The sequence below is a fragment of the Triticum urartu genome, chromosome 6, assembly GCF_003073215.2.
Source record: "Triticum urartu cultivar G1812 chromosome 6, Tu2.1, whole genome shotgun sequence".
In the NCBI taxonomy this organism is placed as follows: Eukaryota; Viridiplantae; Streptophyta; class Magnoliopsida; order Poales; family Poaceae; genus Triticum; species Triticum urartu.
In genome coordinates, this window is record NC_053027.1 from 248,811,867 (window position 1) to 248,824,059 (window position 12,193).

Sequence of the window (12,193 nt, forward strand, 5' to 3'; positions counted from 1 at the left end):
ACTTGCCGAATTCGCTCGTGCAGTTGCATGAGTTCGGGAAGAAGGTCACCCGCAGAACCAGGCATCTCCTCTGCAGGACGACCTGTGAGCATACCTACAGACATTACTCTGTTAGTCGACTTCCTCGCCGAACTCTTTTTTCAAAAGTTCGTTCAAGCACTTACTAAAAATGCCGCGTCGAAGCCGCTGATTCTCCTTTGTGGAGTCCAACAGCTGGCCACGAACATATTTAAGTTCGACGTCCAGCTTGGTGTTGGCATCCTGAAGATCATTCTTCTCTCGTCTCACCCTTGTCAACATACTCTCACCGGCCTTTAGCTGGCGTAAGAGTTGTTGCTTATCCGGATCGAATCTGGCGCCATCTGCAATTTGATTTGTCAGATTTGCACCCACACCGCACAATACTAATCTTTCGAAGTATATTTTACCTGAGGGGGTCTCTTTGGGCTCTCCTGCTGCGGCTAGTGCGGCCTCTAGTTGGGCCTTGCATTTTTCCAGCTCCTGGGACAGTACAGTATTCTTATTTGTAAGAACCTGCATATTAAATGATCCTTAAATCAGTTGCTTTAACTGTTTCAAGTCTCGGGGGCTACTAGCATATATATATATATATATATATATATATTTAACCAAAATTTTCTTACCCGTATGTCTTTCACATACTGCTCTGTGGCTCTGGCTAAACCATTTTGAGCGGCATGGAGGTACTCATCTCCTGAATTAAAGGCATCTAAAGCCTCTTGGGAGAAACAAGCGTCGCGTAGAATTGTCCGGCGACGCCTGTGGTTCATGGCACTCTCCACTTCTGAATTTGTGGCGGACAGCCTGTCCGCATCCTCTGTCGGAGGAACGTCCGGTGCGCGCCTTGTACTCGCGTCCGCTTCCTGGCTAGACGTTGGAGCCTGGCTGGTGGAGGCGTGATTGGCAACCTCTCCGGATGTAGTCCGGTGAGGTCTCTTCGTCCTGAAGATAGCATGAACGTTAATATGCCCTGACAAAATAACTCCAGGGAAACAGAGGGTGCACTATACCTTTGCGCCGGCATTTCAGTCTGGACTTCATTCCTTTTTGCCCTACGGGGCCCTGCGGCCCCTCGTTGGCTAGCCGCAGTGGGTTCGGCCTCCTGCCTCGGGAATCTCCCCTGCAAAACACGGTTGTCGTCAGAGACACCGAAATACGTGAGAGTGGAATCCCTCTTAAGGGAATGAGACTCCGGTTTCCGTCACCTGGGAGGCCGGGATTAACCCTGGGTAATCAGCCGTGATGGCTACCAAGGTATTGTCCTTGCTTAGCTGATAGAACACCCCGTCAATAAGCTCCACCGATATGTCCGGATCCTCTTCGGAGTCCGGATCAAGGGACCGTTCTGGGTCCTCGGGCTGTGGAGGGCGACTGCTTATATTCTTTACCTCCTGTCGCAGTTCCTGCATTGAAGTCGTTAGACTACCTATCTAACCACAGGAGTATAAAACAAACGGGCAAGCGCAATTGTCCACTTACCCAACTTGGAGGATCGTACATGCTGAATCCGGCCTGCGGGTTGACGCGGAGGAATTTCTCCTTTTCTCCCTTGTACAAAGAGGATAAGATCTTCTCCAGAGCGGCAGATGAGTCCGGCCCTTTACGACCGTAACGGGTGGTGTCATCCTCCCCGTTGAATTCCCACATTGGGTGGCCTCTGTATTGAAGCGGCTGCACCCCCCGCATAATGCATGCGGCCATGACTCCGATCATGGTTAGTCCGGAATGAGCCAACAGTCTTATCTGGCCCATCAGGTAAAGGACGTCTCTGTCGCTTTCTCTTTGAGAGCTCCGCGCACGCCAGCTCAAGCGCTTCTTCAATGGAGCACTGTTGAACTCAGGGAGACCGACCCGGATAGGGTCCGGTAGCGGGACGTCATCTATATAAAACCATTCTGAAGGCCAGTCCTCGGATGCTTCCTTTGGGGTTCCGGATAGATATCTGGTCCCGGCGATACGCCATACTTCGGCTCAGCCCACTTGGTATATGGACCCCTTTTGAGAACGGGGCACCAGGCAGAATAACCTCTTCCACAGTGCGAAATGAGCCTCAACGCCTAAAAATAGCTCGCAAAGGGCGACGAAACCTGCAATATGCAATATGGAGGCGGGCGTGAGATTGTGCAGTTGGAGGCCGTAAAACTCCAGAAGCCCGCGGAGAAATGGGTGAATTGGAAATCCCAGTCCCCTTAATAGATAGGGGACGAGGCACACCCGCTCTCCTTTAGAAGGATTGGGGGTGCTCTCCGCTTGTTTTCCGCCATTATAGGTGGCGAGACCGGCTCGGACCGGGACCATGCATGCCTGAGGGAGGAATCCCTGGGCCTGAAGTGACGCTAACTTGCTATGCGGGATGGTGCAACTCTCCCAGTCCCCGGGTTTGGGACCGGAGGGGCGAGGGGAGGAGCTACGACGGCTGGTCATGTTGGAATAGACCTTTGCTGGAAGCGCTCTGATGATCACTCGCGGAAAGGAGAAGATGTGGTTTGGATCTAAATCCCCATCCCGTTAAATAGGTGGCTCGTTTATACGGCTAGGGGTGTGAATGTAAAAACGCCCCGGCTTTTCGCATTTGTTTTACATATGGAAGACGGCCATTATTGGGCATGGAAGCCGAGGAGCACTACATTACAAGAATCGGACATTATTCCTACAAGTACACAAGATTTGGAGAAGAACCCGCCTTGCAATGCCGAACAATTTGCGTGCCGGACTCGTCGTCATTGAAGCCTGGTTCGGGGGCTACTGAGGTAGTCCTGGATTAGGGGGTGTTCGGATAGCCGGACTATATCCTTTGGCCGGACTCCTGGACTATGAAGATACAAGATAGAAGACTTCGTCTCGTATCCGGATGGGACTTTCCTTGGCGTGGAAGGCAAGCTTGGCAATACGGATATTCAAGATCTCCTACCATTGTAACCGACTCTGTGTAACCCTAACCCTCTCCGGTGTCTATATAAACCGGAGGGTTGTAGTCCGTAGAGAATCAACTCCATACACAACAATCATACCATAGGCTAGCTTCTAGGGTTTAGCCTCCTTGATCTCGTGGTAGATCTACTCTTTTACTACCCATATCATGAATATTAATCAAGCAGGAGTAGGGTTTTACCTCCATCGAGAGGGCCGGAACCTGGGTAAAACAAAGTGTCCCCTGTCTCCTGTTACCATCCGGCCTAGACGCACAGTTCGGGACCCCCTACCCGAGATCCGCCGGTTTTGACACCTACACATACCATTAGTCCCCTTGTAAACCGGCAATCCCTTCATCTCCGTTGTCATGCTCTGGTTTAACAGTATGCATATACCTTTGTTCCGTTTATCGCTTTGTCATTCATCATTGTATCAGCCTCCAGATTATGAAATTTACATACTTGGATTTCTTTATCCCGTTGCACCTTATGCACTACCATGAACGAATTATAAACTGGCACTTCTTTTCAGCTTTTCACTTGCAATGGCCAAGCATTTTTATTCCTGCAACTGGGCTTCCTCCCGGGTTACCGAGGAGCAACTTAATGGAATGCTCAAGATCGACACTTTACCAAAGAAGAATGAGATCCGATGGCGAGTTCCTGGGCCGGAAAATCCTCCCACCCCTAAGCAAGGTGAGGTAGTGGTGTTTGTTGATCACATAGGCCGTGGTTTCAAACCGCCCAGATCAAAGTTTTTCTGGGACGTACTTGCCAGCTTTCAACTCCACCCTCAAGATATTGGATCCAACTTGGTATCCAATATATGCAACTTTCAAGTTTTCTGTGAAGTGTACCTACAAGAAAGCCAACTTTTGAGCTGTTCTGGCATTTCTTCCATCTGAACCGGCGCACTGAATTTGTAGGCGGACCCAATACTGAACATGGTGGCGTCTCCATTCCGAAAAGAAAAGAAGTTGAATTTCCTCATGCCAAGCTGCACAGTCACCCCAAAGAGTGGAATCAAACTTGGTTCCACTGTAAAGACACCTCCCCTGAAGATGAGAATCCTCTGCCGGTTTACCGTGCCCACCAGCTGGCCAATACTCATCCTCTTCCACAACGATTAAGTGCCCAGGAACGAGCCCCGTATGCACCTCAACTCGCCAAGCTGACGGCCTTCCTGGCCAACGGTTTAACAGGTGTAGACTTTGTCCGTTGCTGGGTATCCTGGAGTATCTTGCCGCTAAGTTGCCGCTCTCGCTTAATGTGCGAGTACACAGGTGAAGTAGAAGATTCCCAACATCATATCAATATTCAGCTAACAGATGAAGAGGTCACTGAGGCCGTCAAGAAGATATTGAACGAATCGGAAGCTATCTGTCGCCAAACCGGACTAGACCCTTTTTACACGCAAAACAAACCGCCTGTTGTGAGTATTGTTCTTCCGCTTTACACTTGATATCTTTAGACTGTACAATCCTTGAATACCCTTCTTTTTACTTTTAAACAGGGTGATGATCTGTTTTGGAAGAAGAAACCTCAAGAAAAAGCTGCAAAAACTGCCCGCCCTGAAACCAAAGCCGTCAAGAAAACCACAAAGCGGAAGGCACCTAAACGCATCAGTATGGAACTAGACGACGACCCGGATGAACCGGAACTTGAGGTAGAACTTGGTTCACTTGGTTCCCTTTTCATGCAACACATTGACAATGATACTTATCAGGAGGACGTGGAGGGAAGCCAAGCTAACAATGTAGAGGTAATTATCCTTTCTTTCGGTTCAGATTCTCTGCCAACACAAAAAATCCGTCAAGCGGTCCGGAAAGTAAGCTTTTCACATCCTCTTGCTCACTTGGATCGGACATTTATTTTGAAGAAGCAGCAGCATGAGGCTTGCCGCACAACCTGGCATAGCGGCCAAAAGGTTACTTCGACCAGTTTACTGGACACTCTTGTTCGGAAACGCCGATCTGAGCTCTCACTCGCTTCTAACACTTCTTATCCCAAGGCAGGCTATTTCTGACAACCACTTAATCCGTCCGATTCGAATTATCAGGTGACACCTCCTTCATCCTCTGGCCAGTCAACAGCGACCCAACTCCCTCCTCTCAAAACCGTAGCTGGGTAAGTACTTTACCCCTTTCTTTTGATATTTCATACTTTACATGCTGTGCTAACCTTCACATCTTATTATGTTTTAGAGCCAAAGCCAGACCCAGCAAAAAGGCTCGGGTGAACAATCCGCCCGAAGACCAGGTGGTCATTGAACCAGAGGGTCCAAATCCTGAAGCTACCTTTGATGAACCACCCCCTCAAGATCACAATACGGATGAACAACCAGAAGTTGACACTGTTGTGCCTGATGACGAACTGGCAAATCCCATCCGGGCTGATGATAGATCTTCTAGTCCGGTGAGAAGTACTGACACCCCATCAACTCCAGAAAAGACTGCTGGAGACAAAGAAGGCGAAGTTGTCATTATTGGTATTGGTCACACCTCCCCTGGCCATCCTGTAATTTTGGGCAAACATAGCGCCAAGGAAGAACGTGCTGCCATGGAAAAAGGCAAATGGAGCAGCGGCTTGTCAAGCTATGCCAATCTCAGCGCTCAAGAACTCCACTCTGGCTTTCTAAACCATCTGCACTCAAACCGTGATTATGAAGTCGGTTTGGTGAACCTGATGAAGGAGCGCTACGAGGTATTTTGACCACTTCCCCTTTCGTAAATCCAATTTGTGAATATCAACTCAAGTAGCCCCAAAGGGCCGGTTTATGATAATTAGCATAAACCGGGACTTTATAATATCTTAACCCTTGCAAACTTGTCCTCCATATACAAACTAATCTTTTGAAGTAAACTAGACATGACCATTATATTCGTGTAGTGTTCGCCTGTGTAGTCCCCAAGGGCCGGTTTATCTTTCCAAGGTGAACCGGGTCTTTAATCCATGCATCCATTTGAAAAAATGTACATTAGCCCCAAAGTGTCAAGGATAATGCTTGAATTGTTCTTGAGACCTCAAATATACTTTTGATGATAGAGAAAATAGGCATTAGCCCCCAAGTACAAAGTGCATAACTTGTTATACGCTTGGTACTTCAAAAATGCACACCTCATTGTTGATATATCTTGCCTTTGCAGGCCGAGCTGAGTAAAAGGGATGCTCAAACCGCTGACCTTTAGGAGAACATCAAATCTCAGCAAGCAGAGGCTTCCAAGGCCAAGGAGGAGTTGACAAATGCCTTAGCAGCCATGGAAAGGCTAAAAGGGACCTTTAACAAAGAGCGTGTAGACTGGGAGACAGAAAAGGCCGGTTTAACAAAGAAGGCCAAGGACGCAGAGGCAGCCCTGAAGCCGGTGGTTGAAGAACTGACCGCTTTAAAGCGGCCAATTAATGCCATGACTTCTGCTATGTTTGGTAAGTACTCTCTCATAAAGTTTGTCTTATTCATAATACCTTATCAATGACTGGTTCACTAATATTGAACCATGATAGGGACCCGTATTGCTCATCTAGGCTCTGACATGCGGATGAAGCTTAAAGCGGCCTATACCTTGATAGAACAGCTGTTCTCTGGATCCCAGTGAGCCATTTGCATTGTAGCTTATAACAATCCTCCGCCATCGCTGATAAAAGAAACTATTGAAAAGCTGGCCATGCTGCCTGCCCGGATCAACGAACTGAAGAGATCAGCCTCAAGGTCAGGTGCGCTGACCGCGCTAATCCGGGCCAAGGCGTGGATTCTGGATCATGAACCGGCAGATATCATCAAAGGATATCCTGGTGTGAAAGAAGACGGCTCAGACTTCAATAACGACGATCTCCCAAGGCTGACAAAGGAGATGCGGCTGATAGCAAGCAAACTGGCGGAGGACACAGATCTCTCTCATTTTCAACCGGTTTATGATGCTGAGGGAAAAAGACAGCCCGCACTGATTCATAATGTTGAAGATCTTGTGCCGCCAATCCGTAAGCATACTTACGCTCCTGACATTGACCCCTCCAACCTTATTCATGAAGAGGCTGTTTTTCAAGCCTTAACCGGAATCGATTGGTCAACGGTTGATTTCTAGCGTCTAGGGAGGGATGAAGAGAATGTGACTGCGCAAGATGACCCTCAATCGTCAACTCGTCCTGATGAGGAATCCTAAACCGGTGGCAAGTTTATCAGCTGTAGTCTGCCACTCCCTTGAAAACACGTATTCAATTGGGGGTATTGAAAGCACCTTGTAATAGGATAGCATGAACACCTTATCTGCCATGCCATCGAGCATGTTTGTTTTGCTTGATACTTCAAAAAATTTCCTGCCTTTGGGATCTATTTATGCATAGCCCATTATGATTTGTGTTCCTGCATGTAAGAACTTGAAAGTGTCCTAGTGGTTTACCACTGGATGGGTCATGATGCCCAAAATATATATACATAACTTGGATGGATAACCAAGATTTGTATTAACCAGATAAAAAATAGATGATACCTGTGGCATACCTTGTTGGCTAACCAACTGTTTGTAAGGGTGAAAACACCAATCCGGAGTGTTGATGACTCCTTGCCCTCTTGGCGGTTCATATAAAAACCATACCGGGCTAAAATAGCCATTGATTTGTTCATATAATGCTGGTGACATCTAGTCAAAACCAGACCGGAGCAACGTATTGCCGGTTTAGAATTGATCATGTATTGACAACTATGTGTTGAAAACCATGCCGGGCTGTAATAAACACCGGTTTATCAGAAAATATTCATAAATCCCTTATCAAAAGATTGTAAAACGGCAAAGACAAAAGAAATATGCAAGGCTTTTCATGGGATGCCAAGCCCTAAAGCGAGGCTTTTCATGGGCTGCCAGGCCGCTGAGTTAAACCATTTTACAAAGCCTTTTAAGATGGACCTCAATCTTTAACCAATCATCGTTTTAACTTTGACAAGTTCAGGGTCTATGAGATTGACTTGTCAAACATTCGATGGGTCATACCAGGTTTACCTGGATGGAGTGGCTTACTTAAAGAGGCAGGATAACATGGGGTTTTAGGTGAATACACCTGGCGTCCAAGCCTGGCTTGATAGCCTACTACAAGGGTGCAAGCTCGTTGTTCTTTGAGAAGCAAGGAGCCCCCAAGTTATATTTGAGCAATGCTCAGTGGTGACCTATGTTTGAGTTGTGCTTTATGCAACAGACTCTCTTTGGCTCCACATAATTTCCTTGTGGCTTTTAAGCCTATCAAAAGGTGTAGCTATGGTGTAAATACAACCAAGCCCCCTAGTGATTTCCCTTTTTGGTTTTAAACCGATCAAGAGGTTTGGCTATAGTTCGGATACGACCAAGCCCCCTAATGATTTTCTTCATATCTGTGTGGCTTGATAGGCCGTGTTAATAGAACTCCGCTTTGTAAGTGGAAGCCCCCATGGAACCACACATGATGCAAAAAAGAACAGAGACCCCGCTTTAACTGAGGCTCCGGTTTATTATATAATATATACATTGTCATAAGAAGAGCCTGTGGCTCAAGTATAGTAAGGCCGAAGAAGAGCTATATTCCACGGCCGCAAAGACTCCTCCTCCGATTTGCGTGAGTCTTTGTGCTCTCGAACATCGATGAGGTAGTATGACCCATTGTGCAAATTTTTGCTGACCACAAAAGGCCCTTCCCAAGGTCGGGATAGCTTGTGCATATCAGTTTGATCCTGGATGAGCCGGAGCACCAAATCGCCTTCTTGTAAAGTTCTGGTCTTAACCCGGCGGCTGCGATAACGTCAGAGATCTTGTTGATAAATCGCCGAACACGCTGCTGCTAAATCACGCTCCTCATCTAACAGGTCCAGTGAGTCCTGACGTGCTTTCTCATTCTCAGCTTCAACATAAGCCGTCACACGGGGTGAGTCATGATAGATGTCACTAGGGAGAACCGCCTCTGCTCCGTAAACCATGAAGAAAGGCGTGTAACCCGTAGATCTGTTTGGTGTGGTGTTGATACTCCATAATACAGAAGGTAACTCCTCCACCCAACAACCCGGCGTCCTCTTTAAAGGAACCATAAGCCAGGGTTTGATACCTCTCAAAATTTCTTGATTTTCCCTCTCTGCTTGACCATTAGACTGGGGGTGAGCCACTGACGCTACATCAAGCCGGATGTGCTCACGTTGACAAAATTCCTCCATATCACCCTTGGACAGATTAGTACCATTATCAGTTATGATACTTTGTGGAAAACCAAACCGGAATATCACCTTTTTAAGGAATTGAACCGCCGTGGCTACATCACACTTACTGACTGGCTCTACTTCTACCCACTTGGTAAACTTGTCAACTGCCACTAATAGGTGGGTCTTTTTGTCCTTGGATCTCTTAGAGGGTCCAACCATATTGAGCCCCCAAGTTGCAAATGGCCAAGTAATTGGAATCATTCTCAACTCCTGAGTCGGAACATGAGCGCGGCGTGCAAATTTCTGACAACTGTCACACCTTTTAACGAAATCCTCAGCATCAGCATGAGCCGTCAACCAATAGAAGCCATGACGTAAAGCCTTAGCCACCAAAGATTTTGAACCGGCATGGTGACCACAATCTCCTTCGTGGATTTCTCGCAAAATCTCACAACGCTCTTGAGGAGACACACAACGCTGAATTGCTCCTGTGATGTTGTAATGATGTAACTCCCCATTGATAATGGTCATTGACTTGGATCGCCGGATTATCTGCCGGGCCAAGGTTTCATCCTCCGGTAACTCGCCCCGGTTCATGTATGCCAAGTACGGGACTGTCCAATCCGGTATAACATGCAAAGCCGCCACCAACTGGGCCTCCGGGTCAGGAATAGCTAACTCCTCCTCTATGGGTATCTTGACTGACGGATTATGCAGTACGTCGAGGAAAACATTAGGTGGCACCGGTTTACGCTGAGAGCCTAGATGACTTAAAGCGTCTGATGCTTCATTCTTTCGCCGGTCTATATGGTCAACTTGAAAACCCTTGAAATGACCAGCCACTATGTACACCTCTCGTCGATATGCAGCCATGAGTGGGTCCTTAGAATCCCAAGTGCCAGGTACCTGTTGAGCCACCAGGTCAGAGTCACCAAAGCACTTAACCTGGCTTAAGTTCATCTCCTTAGCCATCGGAAGACCGTGGAGTAAGGCCTCATACTCAGCTGCATTGTTAGTGCATGGGAACATTAAGCGAAGAACATAACAAAACTTGTCACCTCATGCGGAACTTACTATGACTCCAGCCCTCGAGCCCTCCAATTGCCTGGACCCATCAAAGTGAATAGTCCAATAAGCGTTGTATGGCTTTTCCTCTGGTGCCTGAAACTCTGTCTAATCATTGATGAAGTCCATGAGTGCTTGAGATTTGATAGCTGTGCGAGGTGTATACTTGAGCCCGTGAGGTCCAAGCTCAATTGCCCATTAAGCAATCCGGCCAGTCGCCTCTCTGTTCTGGATGATGTCTCCCAAAGGGGCTGAACTAACCACTATGATAGGATGTCCCTGAAAATAATGCTTGAGCTTCCGGCTTGCCATAAACACCCCATACACCAGCTTCTGCCAATGCGGATACCTCTGTTTTGATTCGATAAGCACCTCACTGATATAATAAACCGGTCGTTGAACCGAATACTCCTTTCCAGCCTCCTTGCGCTCCACAACAATAGCCACACTAACGGCCTAGGCATTAGCAGCCACATATAGCAGTAAAGGCTCTTTATCAATTGGAGCCGCAAGGGCAGGCGGTTCAGCTAACTGCCTCTTCAGATCCTCAAACGCTTTATCAGCCGCATCACTCCAGACGAAGTCATCCGTTTTTGTTTAGCATTTGATATAAAGGGATAGCCTTCTCCCCAAGACGACTGATAAACTGGCTCAAAGCTGCAATCCGGCCCGCCAGACGCTGAATGTCATTGATACATGCCGGTTTAGCCAGAGAGGTGATAGCTGTGATCTTCTCCGAATTAGCCTCAATGCCCCTGTTAGACACCAGAAAACCCAAGAGCTTGCGTGCCGAAACAGCAAAGACACATTTGTCCGGATTAAGCATCATCTTATAAACCCGGAGGTTGCCAAAGGTTTCTCTCAAGTCATCTATCAATGTTTCCTCCTTCCTGGACTTTATCACAATATCATCCACATATGCATGAACATTGCGCCCAATCTGCTTATGAAGACAATTCTGAACACATCGCTGATAAGTCGCCTGGGCACTCTTAAGCCCAAAGGGTACGGGGACATAGCAGAAGGCTCCAAAGGGAGTTATAAAAGTTGTCTTCTCCTGGTCCTTAACTTCCATTTTGATCTTATGATAACCAGAATAAGCATCCAAAAACACAAACGGTCACAACCCGCCGTAGCGTCAATAATCTGATCAATACGAGGGAGGGAAAAGGGATCAGCTTGGCAAGCTTGTTCAAATCTGTGTAGTCCACCCACATACGCCAAGTGCCTTTTTTCTTAAGGACTAGCACCGGATTAGCCACACACTCTGGGTGAAAGACCTCCATGATAAACCCTGCGGCCAACAGCCGAGCTACCTCCTCACCAATAGCCTTACGCCTTTCTTCGTTGAAGCGACGGAGAAATTGCCTGACCGGTTTAAACTTAGGATCTATATTAAGGGTGTGCTCAGCGAGTTCCCTCGGTACACCTGGCATGTCAGAAGGCTTCCATGCAAAGATGTCCCGGTTCTCACGGATGAACTCGATGATCGCACTTTCCTATTTGGGATCCAGGTTAGCGCTGATGTTGAACTGCTTGGATGAATCGCCAGGAACAAAATCTACCATTTTAGTGTCTGTAGCCGATTTAAACTTCAATGTCGGATCATGCTCCATAGTTGGTTTTTTCAAAGAAGTCATGTCTGCCGGATCAACTTTCTCCTTATAAAACTTTAACTCCTCTATGGCACAAACCGACTCAGCATAAGCCGCATGAGCCTCTTCACATTCCAAAGCAATTTTCCTGCTCCCATGTAGTGTGATGGTCCTCTTATGACCCGGCATCTTAAGCTGCAGATAAACATAACATGGCCTCGCCATGAACTTGGCATAAGCCGGTCGTCCAAGCAGGGCATGATACGGACTCTTGATCTTCACCACCTCAAACGTTAATGTTTCTGACCTTGAGTCATGATCATCTCCAAAAGCCACCTCTAGGGCTATCTTGCCCACTAGATATGCTGACTTTCCAGGCACCACACCGTGAAAAACGGTGTTCGACGGTTTGAGATTCTTATCTGTCAATCCCATACGGTGGAAGGTAT